Raw genomic sequence first — 11849 nt, 5'->3', positions numbered from 1 at the left:
CTAATTGAGTCCCAGGTACAAACAGGACATATACTAATTGAGTCCGAGGTTAGGAAACTAATAGTATACGAATTGAGTCCCAGGATTATTTTGAGTAAAATATAAAATCAACCGCCTTAAGTCCAGGCAAAGCGGAAATTATGCCGCACAGCCGTTATGCTCGTTAAAATGGATATACGTATATATACGTTTCGTTTATATTTGTTTAACCACGAGACTCCTACGGTTAAGTGGTCGGCCTCGATGACTACACCACCGAAAGAATAAATACTAATAATCTTTGAGAACTGCCTAAGGAGAGGTGACCATACAAGACATAAATATCTGAGTCGTATTTAAACGTGTAGAAGAAAAATATAATATCACAAACACGTGAAAAGTTATATTATCACCAATGACGAAGTGTTAACAAAACAATTGATATTATGATAAATGATACTACAATCACTATCGTCGTGATGATAATAATATAATATAACATAATGTTTTTTTTTTTAAATTGACGGGACTCAGTTAGTATTAAAACATGGACTCAATTAGTATTATACCTAAAATTTCACTGGACTCAATTGGTATATACCCTAAAACACCCGGGACTTAATTCATCATAAAAGGTTATACTGGGACTCAGTTCGTATGCAGCCCTATAAATGGGTACATATATATAGATTATTTTTTACTGTATTGTATTGTGTTTCATGAAAATACGACGATAATCTATATAATATTTTATGTTTAAATATAACTCAGACATACATAGAATATAGATACTGTTTCGGGAATAGGGGGCCACTATCAACATGTCAATCTAACACTTTGACGATCATTATAGTTATTAAAACTTGCAAATATGAATATACCTACTAAATACAATTGTCAAAAGTATACTACATTATGTTATAGACTATTCGTAATCGACAATCGTTATGCTTTATTTTTTAAACGATTCTAATTTTTAAAATCGTGTTATATGATAAACTAGCTGTTGTTATAATCTATTTGAATGAATGTTACACATTTACGTATACCATACAGGTAAGTATATTTTATACAAGTCATACTCGCTTCAACAGTACGTTCATTAATTAGTTTTTATTTCCACCGCATATTCTGTAATCGAGTTACTGTAGTAATTGTACGTAAATTAAAATTGCTACAGTAGAAGTGCAGGTCACAAAAAATAATATTACAAAAATCGCATAAATAATTCAAGTCGTAACCCGCTTAGTATATACCGCCAATAGTATAATCGAATTTAGTTTTGACATGAAAAAACAATTAAAAAAAAAACCCCAGAACTAGCAGAAAAATAATAAATCGTTATCATAATATTCATAGAGACGTACATAGAGAGTCCATTACAGAATAGTTATTATTATTATTATAATACGACATCGTAAAACAACCGCGAAAATAGGATTGTCGACATTTGCTGTTGCACCATCATCAGTAATGGCAGTAATGGATCAAGAATAACGATTTAAGTAATTACTATTTGTAGTTATATTTTGTATAGGAGAAATAGAGTTGGCATACAAAAAAAAAAAAAATTGATATGTTAAGGTATTTATAATGCTCTAAAAAATACGGTTAGTGTATGAAAAAATTATTTTAAACGAGACTCGAGTTCCTGAAATTTAGAGACCTTTGTTTTGCCTTACACATAAATAAGTTAAATTAACTATACATTATTGATTATTGAGTTTAAAATATAAGGAAAAATTATATATTATATTAATAGATAATACAATTAATTTAATATTTAATAAAAATTAAAATGACGGTAACTATCGTCTATCTATCATTTTGTTCTCACGATAAACTATCATGAATCATAATATTTTATGTGCTACTGTTTCAACTATTGCGTTTTACTCGACTTTAGAGTTAAGCAATATAATTGTACTGCTCCCTCCCTACATAAAATTATTATGTTATACGCCCACTACAGATTCAATGTAAGTTCAATTAGTCGATATTAATAATAATTTCATTAATACATTTATTATAATAATATTTATTTATCATTAACATTTAATAATTAATATTATAAATCTTAAGTTAAAATTAAATATACTTCACAAAGTAAAAAAAAAAAAAAATGTTAATAAAATCATAATTTATTATCATAATAAAACTGTGTTTTTTTAAAAGCAAACGTATGATCGCCCCAATGTATCCACCATTAAAACAATGCTATGAGATATTTTTCGGGGGTAATTTAATTAAAGATATTTTGTCGGGTTAATGTAATTTATATTATATAACTAATATTGATTATTGTATACTATAAACAAATAATGATACTGCAGAGTCTTCTCAAACTAAAGATAGTAACATTATTGACATTTAATTCAATCTGGTTATTAACGAAGGCCGCTGCAGTTTGGACCGACTATTTTCTGCGTACATCGTGGCTGGCCTTTGAAACCCAATCATTTCCAATTTATAGTTGCAGGTCTAAATGCAGGTCATCTTTACAGTCGACCTGCAGCGTTTGACCGTCGCGCTAATTCAATTGAGTTGGACAATGCTCTCTCCTGTTGTAGAGAGTTCGTAATATTCTCAGTAATAATAATAAATATTAAATGTATAGTATGAGGTATCATCACTCAAAATTAGCCCTGCAGTCCTTAAATGGTGTATAACATATGTTTATATACGTATATGTGTATGCTTTGCAGACAGTCAGACAGAATTCGCAGAATAAGTTATAATTAACGACCGAGTAGGTTGGTCGTAATCCTGTTACGATATATTGAGTTTTATATATAATTCAATAGAACAATTAGCTTGGTACTATATTATAATATGATACTTAATATTATATTATATGGTAGTACAGCACGATACCTTTCTATATATTATTCACTTTTTGCAGTAGTAAGTCTATGGACGTTATTACTTTTATGGATTAGCCTTTAAAACTTTCAAGTTATAATCATATTAAATATGATGTTGAAAACCGGAGTTCAAAAAACAACACAGTAGCCTAAATAGTTAACAATGGTTAAATTTTATATGCAAGTCTACAGACACGATTTTTTTTTTTTTAAATAATAACTTTATTGGTGTATTAAAATATGAAGTTTTTTTTAAACTTAATTTTAATTTTTTGATTTCTCCTCAACTGTTTTTGAATAAACCATAAATATAAGCACTACATTTTTATGACTTCCACCTGAATTCACTAAGTGGCTCTTCAAAAATATTAACTACTAATGATTCCGGAAATATATTAAACGAGTCGGCTGTATAATAACGTCTGCAGTGCATTTAATAAGTTTTAATTTAATTAATTTTATAACGCATCATTAAAAGTGAAAGTTATCCGGCCTAAAAGTTTATAGAAAACGATCAAAAAATATTATTAAATAATTAGTAATGCAAATAATATGATTAAACAACTAAAGGTTTTAAAAAATACTACTCTACATGTGAAATCACCCATTAATATTTTAATAGTACGCAGAAATAACTAATAACCTTGATGTTAATAAAATATTAATCTACATTTTTAAGTAAGTTATTATAATCCCTCTTTTTCTTTTTTCACATTTTAGATTTTATTGTTAATGTCTTCATATTTACGTTTATATATATATAACAAATAACCATTGACTATCTTTTTAAACATACCTTTTTATTGTTCTTTCTTCTATTTTATTTGTTTTGGTATATTGCTAAGCCATTAATTAAATTTGTTAATGTACCTTATTAATTATTAATTAGTGAATACTGTTGTTTTTATTATTACCGTATTTGAAATCACACATTTATTGTCCATTAAATAAATAATATCACCAATTTTGATTAAATTAAACAAAGGTCATAAAGCAATTTTTTTTTTCGAAGTAGAGTTTTTTAATTCACGACCAAACATGGTTTCTGAACCTATATGACATAATTTGAATAAAACAAAATAATAAAGCTACATTCAAAAAATCCAACATAATTATATCATGCGTATAGCTTACCTGTTAAACAAAATAATAAAAAAGCGAATACCATAGAATTTTGTCGTATTTATCTTGTAGTCATATATAATGTGCACCTATATAAAAATCGACTATTAGCCCAAAAAATCATTTTTAAAGACCATCGCCATATATTTTATATACTGTGATAATAATATAACTAATAATGTTCAAAGATACATTATAATATGTGTAGAGGTGGTGACAAATCCCATAGGAATATTTTCCATACCACTGCCGACGCATTCGAACATCTATACATATGTAATGTACACATATCTACATCTATATAGAGTGTAACACAAGTTTTGTGTACCGTTCGATATGTACAAGTTTTACTGTATATACAATACATAGATATAGTTTAATAATGCATTTTTCAAATTCTGATTTTTAGAATTTTCAAATATACTTATTTTAAATCCAAATTTTATAATTTTTGATATTTTTTGTACTACTTTAGTAGTGTTTTATGGCAATCCCAATTTTTCAAACGAGAATCTTCTTCTGTAAATTATTAAGTGAATAGTTTCTTTTACATTTTTGTGTAGGTACCAATTCAAAATTCAAACGAGAAGTTTTTCAGTTATAAAAATTGTTTATATCAACTATAATAGACCTTGAAAATAGTCTAACAAAAATATAAAATGGATATAATATCAAATCTAGTATTTATTATACTCTAATAATTTTTACAAATTACTAATAATAAATGTTGATAAACTAATATTCAAATGACCCTAGTTCCCAATCCCCACTATCCTTTAATTCCATACTATGTAATTTACCTATTATTCCTAGTACATAAAATTAATTAACTCAAAATCTACACGCTTGAATTTTTATTTTGATAATGTCAACATTTTCAGAAGAACTTACTGCTAAATAATTTGTTATATAAAAGAGAAATTGTCATTTAAAAAAAACAACTGAAGTTTATAACTCTTCCTAAATTGTAAAAAATCCCAAGAATTTGAGAAAAAAGGTTTTTAAATAAACTCGAAAATTTTATAAATCAGGTTTTGAATAACTACATTATTGAAACAAAAATTGAGATGAGCATGCTTAGTGAATCACTCTGTATATTATTAAATGATGGAGGGAGACAGAGTGCATGCAACGGGATAGAAGTTTCTCCGATAATATTTGACATGTAAGTATATTCACAAAATCTTCCTGCGCCCCAATCGACCGACGGACACGCAAATTCAGGGCTGAAGATGATCGCGTCGAAAGAAGCACGTCAAAGGATTGACGGATTTTCAGCACGATGGGGTTGATGCGGTGAGTCGCGTAACATGAGACGGCTTATCGCGCTTTTCGGTTGCCGCCTTACAACATACTAACATATATATATTACATATATTATTTTATACATAAATACAGGGAGATCCATCGCATTTTCTTGTTTTTTTTTTTTTTTTATCATTTATATAGGTACTGCGGTTATATACATGCACAGTCGATACGATATAGATACGATGTAAACTGCAAGAGGGGAAATACAGGTGGCCCGGTCTATATATACAGGATGATTAACTGAATATGTTCACCTCCATTTTTTCATTTAATAATGTATTTATTAAAACTCTTAGTTTTAGAATATTCTTAATTCTAATTCGAACAAGTAATTTTTGAGTTATTACATTGTTTATATCAAGGAAATAATTTTTAAAATATAATTCCTATTGTATATAAAATTTATTGATTATTGTATTTGTATCATTTTTTTAAATTACAAATTTCGATAGATAAATATGGTAGTTACTAAAATTTCAAAATTACTATAACCCTCATATCTTCTAAGTTAATTATCATGGACATATTATCTTTAATACATACAAAGTTAAACAATTTAAAAACTATTCGTATGAATTTTGATTTTGATACATTAATATTATCAAAAAAGCTATTTATGAAATAATTTACTGTATAAAAAGCCTATATTTTTAACAACTCCTTAGTCATTTGAAAAATGGTTATTTTTTTATTTTTTTTTGAGGATACCTTAAGAGTAGTAAGTACTGTAAAAATTCTCAAAATATTGATAATATTGTTTTTAAGTAAATTTGAAAATTCCAAAAGTTAGATTTTGAATAATTGTAATAATGGATACGAAAAAATGGTATGAATGTTTGGTCGATCACTCTGTATAATATATACCTACATATTGTACCAAAACGTGTACTATAAAACATACATAGCTGTACTTTTTAGATGATATACATGTATTATATCAACACATAGTCGTTCGTCTTATATCCGTACCATAACCATGCGAGATTTTTTTACTTCCATCGAAGGATGATCCAGACAAGCCTCTTTGCCACACACTCCTCACCACTCTACAGAGGCAGACACAAGAAATCTACAAATCTCGTCATCCCCGATTACGGCCACCCGTTTCCGTGGGGAAGTGGTAGTGGTTTGAAGGTTTTTCATATTTTTTTATTTATTTTGCACTGCATATGCGCACGATCAAGAAAAAACTTCATACGATTCATGGCAAACGCACATGTAAGTACGTGACGTGATATTTGATAAATACTTATTTTAAAATCATTTCGCTATATAGTACCAATAAATTGCGATTTCGTGCAGCTGTTTGGAGCGTAAGCAGTAAATATTGTATCGATAATAATTATATATTTGTAAACAGCAGGTGAGATTGCTAAGACTTGATTCTATAGAGAATTCTAAATATTACTTAAAAATATACAAAAATAGCACTGTAGCTTAACAACTATATTTTCAATACATTAACTTAATAATGACAATAAAATTTTTTAAATTATATAAAATGATTATTTATGAGCAATAATTATTTTATTCAAAACATTTTATTCTTTATTTTAAGTACATTTTTCAAATGAATACTTATTAAAAACAAAAATGTTTTTTAAAATAATTGTTAAACAAATATAATTGCCATAAAAATCGTACATATATGATTTATTTACAAACATATACAATCAATTGGTTATTTGATATTATATTGAAAAAAACTAAAAAGGTTTAATAAAATATTTATGACTGATGTAGTAATTTTACTACAAAAAATTATCTTAAATTAAATATAAATTACTTACGATAATCATAAACACAAATAGGGTGAGGCTTGGGAGGGGGGCTTAGCCTTCCCTAATTCCATCTAATAGCCCCCAATATTTACTCTCATATTAAAATTGAATGTATTAATAATCAAATAATATGATTTTTGACTGCTCATTACAGCTATACACAATATTGTCAATATCATTTTTTTTTTTAGATTTTAATAGAGTTAATTTTTTTATGAAATATTTGGTATATGAATATTTATCTAAAAGTATAAGAGTTTCAAATAGACAAGTAATAGTTAAACAATGATAGTTATCGAAAATGTTTTGAAAGTTTGTATTGATTTGGAAGTTCTGTAAAATCACTTAAACACATTGAATAGTAAATAAATCTTTCCAAATTATTATAAACTATTTAATGTAGCAACAACTTTGCCAATTCATTCTGTTACTTCCGAAAGGTCATTTTTCACTATGAGAAGATTGAAAACATGGATGAATTCAACAATGTTCCAATAAAGATTCAATAGTTTAGGGTTAATTAATATTGAAAAGGGCATTCATATTTACACGTTATCAGAATTAAATGACTTTGTCAAATCCAACAGGAGAATAAATTTAATAGTGTAATTACCTATTACCAAGTAAATAATAAATACATATGTATTAAATAATATTTTTATTTGATGTGGGAGATTTTCATTGAAAATATTGAAGGGCTTGAGCCTCCCTTAATATAACTCCCTATTTGCGCCTATGACGATAGTAATTTATTATAAAATTACTTAAAAAGTAATTTCGTTGCAATAACTTCAAACTTGTAACTATATTGAGTTAAGTTATACTCCAACATTGCTTATATAATATCAGAATGTATGTGTATTATAAGTAATAGGTAGATTTATGTTTTTCAGACAGCATACATAATAAGCGGACACGGTCAATTTAACAGCAAAATCATGTATCAAAATGTAAAATATGCACGCCACGTAAAATAGATTCATCAATTCTATTCGTAAAATATTATATATGTAGTAGCATTTTACTCCATTAATATGATATGATGTCAATCATCAGGTTAACATTGATTTACAGAAAGTATAGAATAGATTCAAATATTTGTGTACAAATTAAAACCAAATTTTATAAGACATTTTTTGTGTTAATAATTTCCAATTTCAATGGGGTATAAAAATAAATCTCTCATATGAAATAAATGCCAAAAACCGTTCTATATAATATGATACTAAACAATAAGCAATATTTTCAAAAACCGTATGTGCTGTTGAAAAACTGTAGGGATCGCGACCAAGTTATTATTTTTGGACTTATCGGCCCCCGCGGAGCAATAAGAACGCGTTGCGCTCTCGAGTCTTCGATTTATTTTAGGACAACAACAATGTGTCTTGAACTTAATAAAATAAGATTGTCATTTCCAAGTCGTTTTTCAAAAGAGAAACGCATTTGTTATCGGTTGTAACATATCTATTATAACGTACATATTATAGGGTTGTTTCGTGTTTTTTGGGGGAGAATATAGGAGGACGTTTATCAAAGTGTAAAATAATTTACGTAATTTTAATTTGTTTTTATTCTTGATCCTACATGTTATTATTTATTTGAGTTATATTTCTTATCTGCTCCAAATTGCTCTGTACGATTATTATGTCATAACAAAAATATATTTTCTGTAGCCTGTAGTACACATAATTTGTCTTCGATCGTATCAAAATTCAAGTTGAACTACGAATATACCATAAAACAAGTAAGTTTCTATATAAAAAAGTCTATCGAATGATAAAATCGTGTTGCGGGCATCGTTTTATACTTAAAAACCGGATTGAAAAATAATTACTACTATACGACGATGAACACGAATAAATTGCATCATCCATCATAAATATGAATTAAAGAAATCTCGTAAAAATAAGATACCTTTTAAGAAAAAACATATTACGATGCGTATACCTATAATGGTACAATTTCTGTCATTCGTCACTTATTTCTACGGATGGAATGAAAATAATAATTATTCGACTAATTAATACTGTCTCTCGTGAGAGCAATAATGTTAATTTAGAAATTAATACATATAGGCCTCGGGGGGAAGGGAGAGCTAAGTTTTGACGATAAATTTAAGAGGGCCGAGCGGCTCCGTTATTATTATTATTATTGCAATTGTATGATAATATATTCAACAATGACGACTCAAAATACGTATAATGACATAATTAGCGAACAAATGCAGTATAAACAGCAAGTATTTTATATATATTTATGTGTGTGTGTGTTTATAGGTACCAGTCTATTTGTTGTTATATTTTAATGAAATCAATTTCCTTTTGCAAAGTCTGAAAGATCGCATGTACTTATATAAATATGACGGGTGCACTTAAGAGACGACGATAAATAAATTATTCCGAACGTCTCGGTGGAAATGCTGCACGATCACGCGATATTGAAATGAAAAAATAAGTCGAGTGTATAAATAATATTTTTTGTTTGCCATCATAATAATAATTGCTAATAAATTTAAAAGGACTTTTCGAAACGCCTCGAACGTTATCAGACTCACTGGTTCGACATGTTTATTAAAGTATCTACCTAACGCATACGGTATTCAGCAATACCGTCTCTCCAGTGTCGCCCTAAATTCAAAATTATTGTCTAAAATTTATTTTATATTAGAAAATTAATACTCAACCAGTAGTAAAACGAAATTAGTAACTTGGACGTTACATTTAAAATTAATGTTTATTTATACTCAAAGTGCTGGCTGTAGCTTGGCTGTCTCAATATATACAAATAAGTAACCGTCCAAAAACTATTAACGCTCCCCGTCAGAAAACACCAAATGTATTAATATAATATTCGTGTATTATAATATTAATGAGCTATATTTGGAAGACGGACTGCAGGAAGAAACCCATTATACGATGTTCTCGGCGTGAACAAGAAAAATATAAATAAATAAATAGAATAATATTCGTATGGTGGTTTATGCGAAAATAATGTCCGCCAAAAGGATCGCATTCATCATCGATTCGTATTTTGGAAGCTTTCCATGGCCTGTTGTTGGCTCGCCGCGTTTTATTATATTATATACGGTTCCTTAGGGAACAAACGTCTATAACGTTAAGGCGAACGACGTTTCGAAGAGTATAAAAGAACAAACACTAAATTCGAAATGCAATTACATAGATCAACGTCTTTTAGTCACAGGCGCTGACAAAGCTTCTAAATTTAAATGTGCTACCGAAATAATTATCCATTCGCCTTCAGTAAAACGATTAATTTATTATTATTATGAAACAGACCGGGAGAGTCGATGATATGTGTTATATTATTACTATTATCACCATCATACTACTAAATTACTATCGAAAGAAATACAACCATCGGTGGCTTGTGAGGTTTACCTAAGGTGGTGCACAAAAAATGTATAAAAAAAATGTGTATCTACACACCTAAATTAAATTTTTTTAAGCTTTTTACCACAGTAAAATATAAATAAATTAGAAAAAATAACTAATTAGTTATTTGTTGACTTGAGAGCTTATATAACGATCGAATAGGGTGTATTACACAGACGCCAGCCGTTGCGGGATACGTGTCGAATTGTTTTAATCATTTAACTTAAGTACCTATGTATTATAATTTATAATAAACCTTATTTAGACAATATAATTTTTAAATGGTTTTGTGAACGCAAGAGCTGACGGTTATGTTGATTATACCACGATACGTATATTATTTATGAATAATTAAATTATTATTTGATTGCCATGTGCAAGCAAACAATCAAACCGTTAAGTATGTACCGTAGAGCAGAATAATTGTTTCGATAAGACATAATGTCCATAACCGCGCCGCGGCTGGGTAGAATATCATAATTTCACCGTATAAGACAATATCAATTATTTCGAGAGTACTATCTAAATGCTATAATAAACTTCAATACAATCAGCAATGCCATTATTATTATTATTTGAATCCAGGTGAAGGTTACGCGTTAAACCGTGGATAGATCGTCAAATAATTACCGAACTGGTTTCAAAACAAAATTATTCTGTACTATTATAATAACCAACCGATTTATTGCATTTGTACGACGCGACAGCAAAGATTTGACCTAGACATTGACATAACATTTTAGCGCGTCTTTAAGATATCCGTTATACGTCAATAAATTATAATACACTGTTATATTGCATAATACGGTACGTATGTCCTATAGGTAGTAACGATAAAAGGGATGCTGACAATCCGTTGAATTATTATTCAATATATAATAATAGCATGTGTATATATTCTCAGACGTTCTTTACCGTCTCGTCGCGACCGTTTAAATCGATTTGTAATTAATTCGCGTTTAACAAATGTTTAAAGAATCGCTTTCGGTAAGTACCTATATGGAATACGTATAATGTACAATATCCAGATATGGCATTTAGTCTAAATAAATTTCGCGAAGATTTTTAAAATTAGGGCTCGTGGCATTTCTAAATTATTATGTGCTATACTGCAGCTCTACGGTGCAAAAGTCGATTGCGAAAATAAATAACGTAATAATGACACGCTTATATAGTATAGATTTGTATGCGTTTCGAAACTACGTATCGTCGTGGGGTTATCCGCAATAATTGGATTAGTGAGATCGCGATTGATCATTCGTCATCACGCAGAATAACATATTATAATAATATAATATTGACATCGCAATAGTTATTATTATCGAAGAGAAAACGCAGGATCTTGCAATTTTTAAAAACATAAATAATAATAATGTCGTATCCTGCTCTGCAGTCTTGTA

Source organism: Melanaphis sacchari, unplaced genomic scaffold (genome assembly GCF_002803265.2).
Source record: "Melanaphis sacchari strain LSU unplaced genomic scaffold, SCAv2.0 Contig4_pilon_pilon, whole genome shotgun sequence".
NCBI lineage: Eukaryota > Metazoa > Arthropoda > Insecta > Hemiptera > Aphididae > Melanaphis > Melanaphis sacchari.
Note: the sequence above shows the minus strand (reverse complement) of the source record.